Consider the following 12,672-nt stretch of genomic DNA (forward strand, 5'->3'; position numbering starts at 1 on the left):
ATGTCAAAAAGCTCACTCCCCATAATTTCTATCCTTTTATTTAATTCTGTTGATGCATGTTTTTGCACATCTGATGTTGTTTTGCACATTACCTGTTACCTTTTGTTGTTTTGCACACTGCCTGTTGTTGTTTTTGCACACTGCCTGTTGTCTCTGTCTTTCTTTTATTATACAATTGATTTGTTGTTTTTTTGTACTACGTATTGTCTGAGAGCTCGCTAAATAGCATTTCGTTATACCATATACCTGTATATGAGTATAGTGACAATGAACTTGAACTTGAACTTGAATACTGTGCAGTAAAGCAACATCATCTTTCCAAACAGAGGTTCGGGGTTCGTCCACACAAATGAAAAAAGGACTCACTAACCTGAGACGATCAAGGTGAGGCATATCTTCTTAGCCATCACTGTGGGTCAGCGAATCTGCAATCAGAGAAACACTTAAGAGCTCCTTTCAGATTTCTTCGATTTTCATTTAGATGTAGTTTCCAATTAGGTTCCAGCCTTTAGTGGCCCAGATGGGAACTTGGCTTTGCCGGACAAACACGACACATACATAATAAAGACATAATACATGATCAATTTACCAAGACCTGGGATGGAGTGGCGTCCTGTCCAGAGTGTAGCCCGCCTTGTGCCCTTTGCTTGCCAGAATAGGTCCTGTGGCCCTGAATTGGTAAGATCAGATCACTTTTATTAGCCATATTCAATTTCTTGCATTAGGAATTTGTCTTTTCACAGACCCCAGCTTGCTCTCCATGAGACACACAGGCAGGGAGAGAGAAGCTGGGGGTCAGAGCGCAGGGTCAGCCATTTATACGACACCCACGGAGCACCTGGGGTTCAGGGTCTTGCTCAGGGGCCCAACGGAGTAGGATTCCTCTGCCGGCCGTGGGATTTGAACCGACAAACGCTTCCAGCCACAGGCACAGAGCCTTAGCCACAGAGACACCGATTTGTTTTTAACTGGATAAGCAGTTACTTAAAGCTTAAAGGTGATGTCATGAAAATAAAGGAGAAGCTGATCGTTCTTCATCTTTCTCATCAGGTTCTCCCTGGGTCAACATCGTTTGACCGGTACAGTTTCACTTAAGGCAGAGCCTGGCTTTGGAGTCGCCACTTACTCCAATAAAGCAACCGACCACTCCCTCTTCAAAACAGGTCGCATCGCGGGCTTACAGTGAAATAAACGCTCTTTTTGGGCCCTGTCGGTTCACTAGGTACTTAAAAAAAAAACCTACCCGCTTAAAAGTTCCCTGACTCTCAAATGACCAAAGCTTACATTTCTCGCAGGTTTGGACTTTGACAATCTTTAAAATGTCCTGAAATTTCCCTATAATCCTCAAAATCATCCTCCACACCTCGAAACAGTAACATCGGGATTTCCTAATAAGTCACTCATTACACAGCGTTTCTGAAACTTTGCACTTTTTCTGAAACTTTGCTCCTCGATATTTTTTTCCTCTCTCATTTAGTCACCACTCACCCTTCTTCTCCCCTCTGGATGCAGGGAGTGTCTCCGACCTCCCAGGAAGCTGCGTAGACGCAGACTGTTACCAGGCCTGTACAGCCCTCGGATCACCTAGCTGCGGTCCCCATGGAAACCATTTGGGCTTAGCTAGGCCCTATCTAATTGATTCTCTGCAGGAACAATATTCAAATCGGACTCCTCCCCCCACCCCGTGCCAGGTGCATAGGCAAATCAGTCTCTCTGCTTTACTTTGGGCTCATTTAAATTTTAATCCCTGGCAAATCAGGTTTGGATTTATATCTATTGGGGTGGGGGGATAAATTTGTTTTCTTACGGCCAAGGTCCAGCAAAACCAATACGACAAAGACAAAACACTGTCAACAAAGAAGGTGGCGCAACAAAGTTTCAGCAGATTATTTCAGAAAATTAGTTTACACTGTTCAGAAGTCAGATGGTGGCACAGTTCTGGTATAGTGGTTAGCATCCTTTGACGGACTGGCACCCTGTCCATCAAAGGTACACTGACAGGCTGAAAGAAGTCTTTAGTCTGATGGAACTGAGTCTCCTTAGTCTGAAGGGAATGTCCCACACTGACAGGTCTGAAGGAGCTGAGTATCTTTAGTCTGAAGGGTAGTGTTCTACACTGACAGAATCTCTTGAGTTTCCACAAGTGGAAACTACCCTAAATTGAGAAGAAGAGGCACCAACATTATATGCACTATTCTAAATGAGATCCTCCTACTCCTACTGTGCGATACAATCTTAACACAACATAGTTTCATCTCTGCTGGCAGCTTTTCCCATATATATTCTAATCTATTTACTTCAGTACCACTTCCCATGTGTCTGCAAGTGTCTTGTTTAGCCAGCAAATACTCGTCTTTTTCAAAAACAGCTTCAACCTCAGTGGGTCCCCTTTTGTAATGGCATTTAGTACCAGCATGCAAAAACTCTTAACAACCTAGGTTGAAGGTGCAGGATCGTGGCCATAAACCCTGCTATTTACTTTGCAAATCACGGCAGTGAAGTGGCGTTTCATGTCCTGCTTGTCCCGTGATCACCACAGGGTTAGATCAGATTGTCCTGAGCGTAAAAGACTAAGCCCACCCAAGAAAAGTGCGATTTCTTAAAAATAAGTTATTGGCGATAAAAAAATCTTGGGTTCCCCTGAAATTGTTCCTTTCTTGATCACGTACATTACGTTGTCATTATGCGACGCGTTACTTCTGGTGCGATAGCACAATCCCCGGTTGCCATCTTATAGTACAGATCGGCACTGGAATCAGTCTTCAAGAGAGCTGCAAACGCCTTACACTCACAGGCTGTGGGACTGAGCTTTTTTTTGAGCACCGAAAACTCTGAAAACTACGAGGGAAGATTCTCCAAAGCACGGACAAAGTTAACACAGTTGGGGGATGTAGCCAGATTTGGGGGGGGCAAATCAGCTGCCCCCGCCACCGTTTTAGGCGTTACCCCCAAACCCCCTATTGTCTTACATGTACCAACACAAGCACAAGAACATGTAGAAACGTTTCAACAATTGTGATGTGTCTTCATGTGGGTCCGGCAGTCCCAATTTCTCATACCAGTGATTAAGCCCCAGTAACAAAATAAATCCATGGACAATTTAGAAAAATTGGAAAAAGTCTGAATTAAGCACAAAATCATAAGCTTTGTGAAGTGCCGTAAAGCACCGTGTTGTTGCAAATCCCTCGTCTCTCCACAGGCGAGGGCAAGAGTTCCCACAAAAAGCACGTTGTGATGTAGCCCTTCCTGCTCACGAGATCACTGTGATGACTGATGTAATGCGATGGATGAGTGAACAAGTGCAGGTGGTGCAGCAGACATTTCACTGCAGAAAACACGACCTGCATGCAGAGTTAACAAGTAAGTTCCACGTATCAGCACAACAGCCTGGAGGTTGACAGCAATATTTCTGTTAGATCAAAAGACATGTATCCGCAAGCCTGCTTGTTTACAGTGTAATAAAGGCCGCTTCACCTCAGCCCAAGTCTTGTTGCCTCACTGAATCTATTTTGTGATGCAAATTGGAGGTTTTACAAGTTACTGTGTACATTTTTCTTTTATTGTGGTTTGAAGTGCGCTCATCAATGGCGATTCTCTCTAACCCAGAACTATAAAAATAGCCGTGCAGCTCCCCTTTGTTTTAAGAGTGCATGTGCAGCCTATATCAGCATCTTGCAAATATGCAGCAGATCACTGCAGATCCCATAAACAGAAACTGTCACCAGGACCTTGTGTTATATTGCAAATAGGGAGTTTTTATTTAAAAAGCTCTTGAACTGTATGACAAAATATAGTGACAAATTACGCGGCCCACATGTCCCTCCTCGCACAGAACGCATGTCCATTCCAGGAGATAACCCTGGTTTTGCGACCCTGAATTGGATAAAGGGGTCGGAAAATGGAGGGATGGAATGAGATTAAAACGTGTGTGTTCCTGTAAGGTTGAACCGGCTGCTGTTGACAGTTGGGAGGTGTGGGGGGGGTCAGAGGTTGGTTAAGCCACTATGGTATGTTCCCGTAAACAGATTCAAACCCAAGACGGAAAGCCGCCTCCGGACGAATCGGTTGGATGCGGACAGTTGCCTTAACCCATCCGAACCGCTAACATGACAAATCGTCTTCGGGAAAATGCATCATAACCTGTGACAGGATATGCCCATCACGCCTCACTTTCGGTCAGTACTGGCGGCTCAAGTGCACAACCGGGAGGATCCGCCGCAACTGTCTAATTATCCCGGACTTCGGCGAGGTTCTTCCGGACAGTGGAGAAGCGGATGACCCTGACCTCATTCACACGCTGCTTCTGGTCGTCCCACATGTACTCGGAGGACAGCAACTTGGTGGGCTTGTTGCGGATCAGGTACTGGTTCAGGTGGTTTTCCTTGCAGGTCTTGACCAGCCGGTACACGTCGTCGACGAGACCCCCGAACACGGCAGCCGGGTAGTAGAAGTTGCCCCGGTTGAAGGGGACGTAGGCGGCGGAGGCCGGCCGGCGCTCGTAGGGGAACTGGTCCCGGTGACTATAATAGAACCAGGCGTGCACGGCAGCCACCAGCTCGCCCAGCACCTCCGCGCCCATGCGGTTCTGGAAATGCATGTCCACGTCCAGGCAGTAAATATACTGGGCCTCCCGCCGAATCTGCTCCTCGATGGTCTCCCGGATGATCTCCATCCGCCGCAGAGAGATCTCCTGCCAGCGGTCGAACTTGGGCACCTGGATGGCGGTGAGGTTCCTCCCGGGGGCCAGGGACACCTTTGGCACCTCGCCCGGATGGTCCCTGAAGACATAGTAGTTCAACCGGAACCCCACCAGGAAGTGTTTCTCCGCTGACTCAAGGAACCCCTTCAGGAACCGCATGTACCTGGGAAAAGAGGGGGAATGGTTCAGGAATGGAGGGGGCATGGTGGTTAGTCTTTGCTTCCTCGCAGTGATGGGGCCCTGGGGTGCTATTTCGCATGATGTCACCCTGGGTTAGAGTGGGTTTCCTCCGGGTGTTCCGGCTTCCTCCAACAGTCCAAAGACTGAAGTGCTGGTGAGTAAATTGGCGTCTGGGGAAAATTGAGTGTGTGTGTGCGAGCGTCTGTCTATGCATTTGCCATGAGATGGACTGGCGTCCCATCCAGGGTGCACCCTGCCATATTCCCTCTGCTTGCCTGGACACTCCACTCTTTTTTCTCTACCCCTCGGAAGACATATTTTCCCTTTCCAGGGCCTTTTCAATAGCGGATCCTAAATTTCAGCCCTGCTAAAGATTTTTTCTGCCAACTCCTTTTTCCAGGCATTTTCAAAAGCTGGCCTATATGAAGTGAAATGTATTAAAAAATCAACATCAAGAGTTTAGCCCCCCCATAGCCAGTTAAATCTGCCAGCTTGAGTTTGTGATTTGCTAAAATGGTCTACCCCTCAGCCAGGAATCCAGAAGTAAATTGGATTGACCTCTTTTGCCCTTGTGGGAACTTGTCTTGCACATCAAAAGCTCATGAACACGTAACATTTTCGACAATAATAATGCGGTACAAGAACACTGCAATAACATAATACAAAACATTCAATTGCACTGCTCAATCAGAACTCCAGTACCATTAATAATAATAATAATAATAATTGCTTACACTTATATAGTGCTTTTCTGGACACTCCATAACTCTTCACAAGTAATGGGGAATCCCACTTCACCACCAATGTGCAGCCCCCACCTGGATGATGCAACAGCAGCCATAGTGCGCCAGAATGCTCCCCACACACCAGCTCTCAGTGGGGAGGAGAGCAGAGTGATGAAGCCAGTTCATTGATGGGGATTATTAGGAGGGCATGATTGGTAAGGGCCAATGGGAAATTTGGCAAGGACACTGGGGTTACATCCCTACTCTTTTCAAAGAATGCACTGAGATTTTTAATGACCACAGAGAGTCAGGACCTCGGTTTTACATCTCATCCAAAGGACAGCGCCTGTTTACAGTATAGTCCCCATCACTATACTGGGGCATTAGGACCCACACAGACCGCAGTTCGAGCGCCCCCCGCTGGCCCCACTAACATCTCTCCCAGCAGCAGCCTCAGCTTTCCCAGGAGTCTCCCCTCCAGGTACTGACCAGGCTCACACCTGCTGAGCTCCAGTGGGGGCTGCCAGTTGTGAGCTGCAAAGCGATATGGCTGCTGGCATTAGATTTGAATCAAACAATTAGCTTGTAAAGAGTCTAAAAACAACAGTAGTAATAAGAGGCCTGCCTCTTTTTATTTTAGTGTTCAACAATAGAATGCTTTTAGTTAGAAAGAAAGTAAATGCTCTCTTAGTCTTGATACAGGGGATCTGGAACAGTGCCTCCTCCCAGAGTGTAGGAGAGCACATTCTAAAAGAAGGCACGGATAGAGAAGATATATTTTTGTTAAGTACTCTTTGTGATAAACATGTCTTACTTGCCAACCGTGAAGACTGTGGTTGCTATGGTGACATTGAGGGGCTTGTAGATGCTGTCGATGATCAAGGGGTCAAAGGTCCCATCTCAGACAATGGGAGCCAGCCAGGGGGTGACGGTCAGCACGTCTCTCCTCCTGGGACACGAGAGAGGCGATCAGAACTCTGGAGACCCCAATTCCGGCTGGCGCCTTATTTTTACTTATGATTGCAGGGATTGAAACCCTGGGGGTGACAGTGTTATGACACAGACCAGCCAGCAGAGGGCAGCAGCTCAGACGCGTTGTCTTTATTTCCAGGCAAAGCCAACAGAAAGTGTAAATACATTTCCTTCACTTATCAAATTTATTACATTTAAGGCCTGTCGAAAGCATCTAGTAAAAAAAGAAACGCTTCAGTTTGACCATGTTAACAGCAAGGCAGTCAGACCCAACATGAGAAATATGAGGATTTGAATACTCACGGGGGCTCCAGGACCTTAGTCTGTTTGAAAGCTAACCTGAAAGAAGGAAGATGGGGGGTTTCATTTGACATTTGTAGGGAGCAGATCATCGCTTGGCAACTATGGGATTAATTCTGATACTGAATTATCAAAGGATCATTAAGTATTATGCCAGCAGCCATATCACTCTGTAGCTCACCACTGGCAGCCCCACTGGAGCTCAGCAGGTGTGAGCCTGGTCAGTACCTGGATGAGAGACCTCCTGGGAAAAACTAAGGTTGCTGCTGGAAGAGGTGTTAGTGGGGCCAGCAGGGGGCGCTCACCCTGCGGTCCATGTGGGTCCTAATGCCCCAGTATAGCGACGAGGACACTATACTGTAAACAGGTGGCATCCTTCGGATGAGACATAAAACCAAGGTCCTGACTCTCTGTGCTCATTAAAAATCCCAGGGCATTTCTCAAGAAGAGTAGGGGTGTAACCCCGGTGTCCTGGCCAAATTTCCCATTGGCCCTTACCAATCATGGCCTCCTAATAATCCCCATCTCTGAACTGGCTTCATCACTCTGAGAGCTGCTGTGTGCTGGAGCAGACTGGAGCATCATCCAGGGGGCTGCACACTGGTGACAGTAATGGGATCCCCATGACCTGTGAAGAGCTCTGAGTGGAGTGTCCAGAAAAGAGTTTTGTTGCCTTGTTCTGAATCGCAGAACACGGCACTGTGCAGACCTGGAGATTCAGTCTGCTTTGGAATGTAAATGGGAGGTTTTCCAAGTTACTGTGTACATTTTGCTTTTATTGTGGTTGTCGATGCTGATTCTCTCTAAGCCAGAAACTAGCATTGTAGTCCCCCTTTAAACCAAAGACAGCTTTATCATGTATTAACAAACCTCCTAATAAAGTGGAACTCAACAGATACCAGCGATAACTCTTACGCTTTTGGTTAGGTAGTAACATGTAGTGCGCGCAATGTGTCCGAGATGAAAGGGGCAAAAACTGTGTTGCATTGATCAAGTTCAAGTTTATTGTCATTATACTCATATACTGGTATATGGTATAACAAAATGCTATTTAGATAGCTCTCGGACATAAATAGTACAAGAAAAAAAAACAACCACAACAATACAATTGTATAACAAAAGAAAGACAGAGACAACAGGCAGTGTGCAAAAAACAACAACAGACGATGTGCAAAAACAGCAACAGGCAATGTGCAAAAACAACAACAGGCAATGTGCAAAAAACAACAACAACAGGCAATGTGCAAAACAACAAAAACGTAACAGGTTATGTACAAAAATATGCATCAACAGAATGAAATAAAGGGATAGAAATTATGGGGAGTGAGCTTTTGACATGTAAGGTAGAGGTAGATTTTCAATGTGTGTTTGGGTTTTTGGTAAGAAAGAAGGCACTGTGAGGTTCAGATCATAAGTGAGAGGTGAGGTGAGAGTGAGAGAGGCTGGGAGTTTAATAGTTTGATAGTACGGGGGTAAAAACTGTCTCTGAGTCTGGTAGTCCGGGCCCGAATGCTCCGGTACCGTTTTCCAGATGGTAGCAGATCATAAAGTCTGTAGCTGGTGTGTGTGGGGTCTTTGATGATGCTTAGAGCTTTCCTCAAGCACCGTCTGTCATAAATGTCCTGTATAGATGGGAGGGCAACCCCAGTATGTGAACAGAACTGTGTCACCAGCTCTCTGTAACTATCTGAAACACAATGACGGTTACTTATCAACAGATACTTTATTGATCCCGTGAGGGGAAATTGCAGTGCGACAGCAGCACTGTCAACACAGCGAAAGTGTAATGAAATGATACAACAATACAACAACACAATCCAATCAGTCCAGTCAGTGAGAAGTGCGCTAAGAAGAGTCGCTCACAGTCCAGAATATACAAAGAGCAAGCCGGAACAGTACACAAAAAAAGTTGTATTGCACAATATAAATATATTGTCCCTGGCATGTATTGCACAAAAAACAGTTGTAAACGGGGAAAAAAAAAACAGAGGGAAGCAGAGAGTTTACTGTTTAGTCCAAAACCAGGTCAGTGTCAGTGCTGCTCCTGCCCAGACACACAGTGGATGAGTGTTACAGTCTGATGGCAGAAGGCACGAATGACCTCCTGTAGCGCCCCCTGTCGCACCGCGGGTGGATCAGCCTGTCGCTGAATGTGCTCTTCATTCTCCCAAGCATGTCTTAGAGGGAAAGATGGGAGATGTCCATGATGGCCTATAAGGTTTTTCCTGGGGCACACGATCGACCTTTTTGGAGTTCTCCAGTAAAGAGGCAAAGAAATATGTGTGCAGCTTCATTCAAATACATCGTTTGCTCCTGCCTACTTGTTTATTTTATTTAGAATTGGTCACAAATTTATATAGTGTCGTAGGGAAAAAAATACAGTGAACGGTTATAGACAATTTGCCAAGGTTAATTAATGGCTGGTTTTAAAAAAATGATTATATACAGTATATGTATTGTAATCTCCTCATGTGGGCTTTTTCTCTCCTTTCCAATATGGACCGGCAGAGATGGAAGATGAAAAGAGGTTTATTCAGACCTCTGAACTTCAGCGTTGAAAGGGCTGGCGCTTACAGTCAGTCCCAATAAAGTCAGTCCAGGGGTCTGTGTCCCCGGTCCAGTTAGTCCAGGTGGTCTGTGACCTCTGGTCCAGTCAATCAAAGAGGTCCGTGACCCAGGTCCAATTAGTCCAGGGGTCTGTGTCCCCGGTCCAGTCAGTCCAGGGGTCTGTGACTCTGTTCCAGTTAGTCTTGGAGTCTGTGTCTCTGGTCCAGTCAGTCCAGCGGTCTGTGACTCTGTTCCAGTTAGTCTAGGAGTCTGTGTCTCTGGTCCAGTCAGTCCAGGGGTCTGTGACTCTGATCCAGTCATTCCAGGGGTCTGTGACTCTGTTCCAATTAGTCTAGGAGTCTGTGTCCCCGGTCCAGTCAGTCCAGGGGTCTGTGCCACCAGTACAGTTAGTCCAGGGGTCTGTGACTCTGGTCCAGTCAGTGCAGGGCTCTCTGATCCTGACCCAGGCAGAGCTCAGGTCTAGTAAATCTTACAGGTCACTCTGAATCGCCGGTTTTATTGATGTTTGCTCCCAATGATCCCTTAGTTACTTTATTGAACAGACCACCTGTTTAATCGATCATAGTCCAGGTGATCCAGGCCTTTATTAATTGATCAAAGCACTGTTATTTACTCCTGGTCCTGGAGTGTGACAGGTAAATTTATGAGTGAGAGCCTCATAACAGTGCCAATCGAGTCTAATTGTATTTAGAGTGTATTCAAACCATTAAGAGTCCAGGAAAGGACATCAATATGCCCTTTGATTATTTGCAGGCTCCCTTTAAAACCCACTGGGAAAGGTTCAAGATGCTTCTAAATCTGGAGGTCTCAGTCCTGGTCCAAATCCAGGTATTAAGAGCCTAGGATGGAATAAAGATTAAAAGATACAGAAGCCCTCCAGGCTCAAAAATCAAATCAAATCAAATCAAAGTTTATTTATCAGATGCACAACAAAATGGCGTGCAGCAGCAGTAGTTGCTGGCAATGAATTGTCTTTTTCTGTGAGCTCACAAAAACCACAAGAATCACAGAAATCACAAAATTCACAAAAACACAAAAATCACAAAATTGAGGTTACATTTTTTTAAATGGAATAAAACTCAATATGAGTAGAGCTGCTATGTGTCCATGGTGTATGCAATATATACAAGTAGTGCGGTTATGCTGAATACAGTGAAAACTGTGTGTCCATGTTGCCATTACAGGTGATTTGCTAAAGGAGCTGCAGATTGGCTATTTAGCAGTCTAAAGTCTCAACAGTGAATAACAGTCTTATAGTCTCAAAAGTGAATATCAGAGCTCTAGGGCCAGGATTGGCCCTTCATTCCATGTTATCTTCATGTTTCCACAGCCTTTCCTTTACTTATGTCCTTTGTGAGGAGACTGTTCAAGACTTTTTCTGTTGGGGACACAGTCTCTTTCTGCAGGATCAAGATGGCTAAAGTCTCATAAGCAGTTGATGGACTGGGCAGTTTTCACCACCCACTGTAGGGCTTTGCAGTCAGCAGCACCGCAGTTGCCATACCACACTGTGATGCAGGCTGTCAGTGTGCTTTCTGTAGTGTATCTGTAAAAGTTAGTGAGGATCTGGGGACATATCTTAGCCTTCTTCAACCGTCTTATGAAGTACAGGTGCTGTTGTGCTTTCTTGATCAGACAGGTGGTGTTGAGAGACCATGTGAGGTCCTCGGTGATATGGACACCAAGGAATTTAAAGTTACTGACCCTTTCCACTTCAGTCCCGTTGATGTGGATAGGGGCATGTCTGGTTTGCAGTTTCCTGAAATCAACGATCAGCTCCTTGGTTTTGCTGACGTTGAGGGTGAGGTTGTTGTCATCACACCACGTTGTAAGGAGATTGACCTCCTCCCTGTAGGCCCTCTCATCATTGTCTGTGATCAGACCTACAACTGTGGTGTCATCGGCAATCTTGATGATGAAGTTGGTGTTATGTTTGGCCTTACAGTTGTGGGTGTAGAGGGAGTAGAGCAATGGACTAAGCACACACCCCTGGGGGACCCCAGTGTTCAGAGTTAGTGTGCCGGAGGTGTGGTTTCCAAGCCTGCCAGCCTGAGGTCTGCCTGTCAGGAAGTCCAGAATCCAGTTGCAGAGGGTGGTGTCAAGACCCAGTGCACTGAGTTTCTTGACTAGTTTCTCTGGTATGATAGTGTTAAAAGCTGAGCTGAAGTCGATGAATAGTAGTTTTGCGTATGTTTTCTTTTTATCAGCAGTGTGTATGGCAATGGACATTGCATCATCTGTGGATCTGGTGGGCCGGTAGGCAAATTGGAATAGGTCCACTGTGTCTGGAATTGTGTCCTCAATGTGCCCCATGACCAGCCTCTTAAAGCACTTCATGATAACAGGGGTTAGTGCCACTGGGCAGTAGATGATGGTGGTTGTCTTGAAGCAAGTGGCGACCACAGCTTGGGGCAGGGACATGTTGAAAATGTTTGTGAATACACCTGCCAGTTGATTGGTGCTGGCTCTGAGGACGTGACTGGGTATGCTGTCAGATCCTGCAGCCTTGCATGTGTTCACTTTTAGCAGAGATCTCCTCACCTCATCTGCAGACAGCGAGAGCACCTGGTCAGCTGCGGAGGTTGCAGCTCTGTTGACTGGTTCTGTGTTGCTGGCTTCAAACTGAGCATGAAAGGTGTTGAGCTTGTTAGGCAGGGAGGCATCATGCGCAGGTGCACAGATGTTCTTCCTTTTGTAGTTTGTGAGGGCCTGTATATCTTGCCACATGCACTGTGGGTCATTAGTGGTGAAGTGTCCCTCTAATTCCCGTTTGAGTGTGTTTTTTGCAATACTCTTCTTTAGATTGTTCCTGGCTGACTGTCACTTTAAACACATCACAGTCAGTGCATTAAAAGCAGTCCTGCAGGACTGATCCAGATCCTTCATGCCAGACTCACCATCCTGACGGCTGGTTTCACTCGCCTGTGCAGCTGTCTGTATGCCAGGAGGAGAAACAGAGTGATGTGGTCTGAGTTTCCACAGTGGGGGAGGGGTACGGCCTTGTAAGCATTCTGAATCATATTGTAAACGTGGTCCAGGGTATTTTCTCCTCTCGTTAGGAAGGAGACATGGTATTTCGGGAGACCAGAGTTGAGATTTGTATGATTAAAGTCACCCACGATGATAAAGGCTGTGTCTGTCAGGGAAGCCGGTTCTGACTCCCGTGAAAATGCGTTGTTTAAAGACCCTATACGAGATAGTATAATCCGGTAGTGACTGGAGGAGGAC

The 12,672-nt window shown here is 46.2% G+C and overlaps 1 pseudogene; it reads right to left on the bottom strand.

Moving 5' to 3' along the window:
- Positions 1–4,225: 4,225 nt before the first annotated feature.
- LOC148825442 (globoside alpha-1,3-N-acetylgalactosaminyltransferase 1-like) lies at positions 4,226–12,464 on the bottom strand (annotated as a pseudogene).
- Positions 12,465–12,672: the final 208 nt, after the last annotated feature.

The sequence above is a fragment of the Atractosteus spatula genome, chromosome 10 (genome assembly GCF_055471065.1).
Source record: "Atractosteus spatula isolate fAtrSpa1 chromosome 10, fAtrSpa1.hap1, whole genome shotgun sequence".
NCBI lineage: Eukaryota > Metazoa > Chordata > Actinopteri > Semionotiformes > Lepisosteidae > Atractosteus > Atractosteus spatula.